Source organism: Arachis hypogaea, chromosome 6, assembly GCF_003086295.3.
Source record: "Arachis hypogaea cultivar Tifrunner chromosome 6, arahy.Tifrunner.gnm2.J5K5, whole genome shotgun sequence".
Lineage (NCBI taxonomy): Eukaryota > Viridiplantae > Streptophyta > Magnoliopsida > Fabales > Fabaceae > Arachis > Arachis hypogaea.
This window is the reverse complement of record NC_092041.1, coordinates 60816474-60819071: the sequence shown is the minus strand read 5'-3', so window position 1 is coordinate 60819071 and position 2598 is coordinate 60816474. Positions and strand designations below refer to the sequence as shown.

Sequence of the window (2598 nt, the reverse complement as noted above, 5' to 3'; positions counted from 1 at the left end):
ACCAAAGCTGATTGATCTTCATCAATTTAGCTCTTGAATGCAATGTTCTGCTGAAGCTTGGTGACCATGTCTAATTCCTTTAGACTGAAGCTTTAGACTAGCATTGCACTGATTCCTAGAATTCTCATTAAGAATTTTGATATCTTTTTCCATTTAATTTTCGAAAAACACAAAAAAATTCAAAAAATCATAAAATCCAAAAATTTCTTGTTTGAGTCTAGTGTCTCATCTTAAGTTTGGTGTCAACTGCATGCATTCATTCATATGTCTTAAGGATCTTCAAGTAACTCTTGATGATTTCTTGCTCTGATCTTTGAATTCTATTGACTTGAGTGTTTTGTGTGTCTCATATGCATTCTCATTAGTGTCAGTAGTATACAAACCGCTAAGTTTGGTGTCTTGCATGCATTGTTATTTGATTCTTGTTGCATTTTGATTTGTTCTTATTATTAAAAATCCAAAAATATTTTTAATTTGTGTCTTCTCAAGTCAATGATACAGAGAATTGAAGATTCAGAACATACAGCAGAGGAATTATACAGAAAAAGCTGGGCGTTCAAAACGCCCAGTGAAGAAGGGCAGACTGGCGTTTAAACACCAGCCAGGGTACCTGGTTGGGCATTTAACGCCCAAAAAGGTATAGTTTTGGGCGTTAAACGCCAGAATGTGCACCATTCTGGGCGTTTAACGCCAGGATGGCACAAGGGGGAAGATTCTGTTTTTCAATGCAATTTTTTTTCAGTTTTCAAAGTTTTTCAAAATCAAATCTTTTTCAAATCATATCTTTTCAATCAAATCTCTTTCAAATTCAATTTCTTTCTATTTTCAAAGATACTTACTATCAATTAATGATTTGATTCAACATTTCAAGTATGTTGCCTTTTCTGTTGAGAAAGGTTTAATGTTTGAATCATATCTTTTCTTGTTAGTCAAGTTTTTAATTTTTTTCAAAATCAAATCTTTTTAAAATGTTTTTCAAATCATATCTTCTCAATCACATCTTTTTTTTTAAAACCAATCATATTTTCTTAACCACATCTTTTTCAAAATAATCTTCAATCAAATCTCTTTGATTTCTAATTTCAAAATCTTTTTCAAAAATCACTTTACTTCTTTCCCACTTTCATTTTCGAAAATTAAGATGTTTTTCAAAAATGTTTTCAAATTTTTTTACTTAATTTTCGAAAATCACTTCCCTTCTTCTCACATCCTTCTATTTATGGACTAACACTATTCCTTAATGCAAAATTCGAACTCCATCTCCTGTGATAAGTTTGAATTTTCTACTTCTGTCTTCTACTCTTCTTTTCCTCTGACACCTCAAGGAATCTCTATACTGTGACATAGAGGATTCCACATTTCTTGTTCTCTTCTCTCTCATGTGAGCAGGAGCAAAGACAAAGGCATTCTTGTTGAGGCTGATCCTGAACCTGAAAGGACCTTGAAGAGAAAGCTAAGAGACGCCAAAGCACAACTCTCTTTAGAGGACCTGACCGAATTCTTCAAAGAAGAAGAACACATGGCAGCCGAAAACAACAATGCCAACAATGCAAGGAAGGTGCTGGGTGACTTTACTGCACCTACTCCCGACTTCTATGGGAGAAGCATCTCTATCCCTGCCATTGGAGCAAACAACTTTGAGCTTAAGCCTCAATTAGTTTCTCTAATGCAACAGAATTGCAAGTTCCATGGACTTCCACTGGAAGATCCTCATCAGTTTTTAGCTGAGTTCTTGCAAATCTGTGACACAGTCAAGACTAATGGGGTTGACCCTGAGGTCTACAGACTTATGCTATTCCCTTTTGCTGTAAGGGACAGAGCTAGAACATGGTTGGACTCACAACCTAAAGAAAGCCTGGACTCTTGGGAAAAGCTAGTCAATGCCTTCTTGGCAAGATTCTTTCCACCTCAAAAATTGAGTAAGCTTAGAGTGGAAGTCCAAACCTTCAGACAGAAGGAAGGAGAATCCCTCTATGAAGCTTGGGAAAGATACAAACAATTAATCAGAAAGTGTCCTTCTGATATGCTTTCTGAATGGAGCATCATAGGTATTTTCTATGATGGTCTCTCTGAACTGTCCAAGATGTCTTTGGATAGCTCTTCTGGAGGATCTCTTCATCTGAAGAAGACGCCTACTGAAGCTCAAGAACTGATTGAAATGGTTTCAAATAACCAATTCATGTACACTTCTGAAAGAAATCCTGTGAACAATGGGACTAGTCAGAAGAAAGGAGTTCTTGAGATTGACACTCTGAACGACATATTGGCACAGAATAAAATATTGACCCAACAAGTCAATATGATTTCTCAAAGTCTGTCTGGAATGCAAAATGCACCAAGCAGTACTAAGGAAGCTTCATCTGAGGAAGAAGCTTATGATCCTGAGAACCCTTCAATGGAAGAGGTGAATTACATGGGAGAACCCTATGAAAACACCTATAATCCTTCATGGAGAAATCATCCAAATCTCTCATGGAAGGATCAACAGAGACCTCAACAAGGTTTCAATAACAATAATGGTGGAAGAAACAGGTTTAGCAATAGCAAGCCTTTTCCATCATCTTCTCAGCAACAGACAGAGAGTTCTAAGCAGAATAC

General features: G+C 36.3%; 1 non-coding gene across 1 annotated transcript; it reads right to left on the bottom strand.

Moving 5' to 3' along the window:
* Positions 1-1921: 1921 nt before the first annotated feature.
* Positions 1922-2029, bottom strand: LOC112699845 (small nucleolar RNA R71). Its single transcript, XR_003152782.1, has one exon. It is a non-coding gene; the product is annotated as a small nucleolar RNA R71 (small nucleolar RNA).
* Positions 2030-2598: the final 569 nt, after the last annotated feature.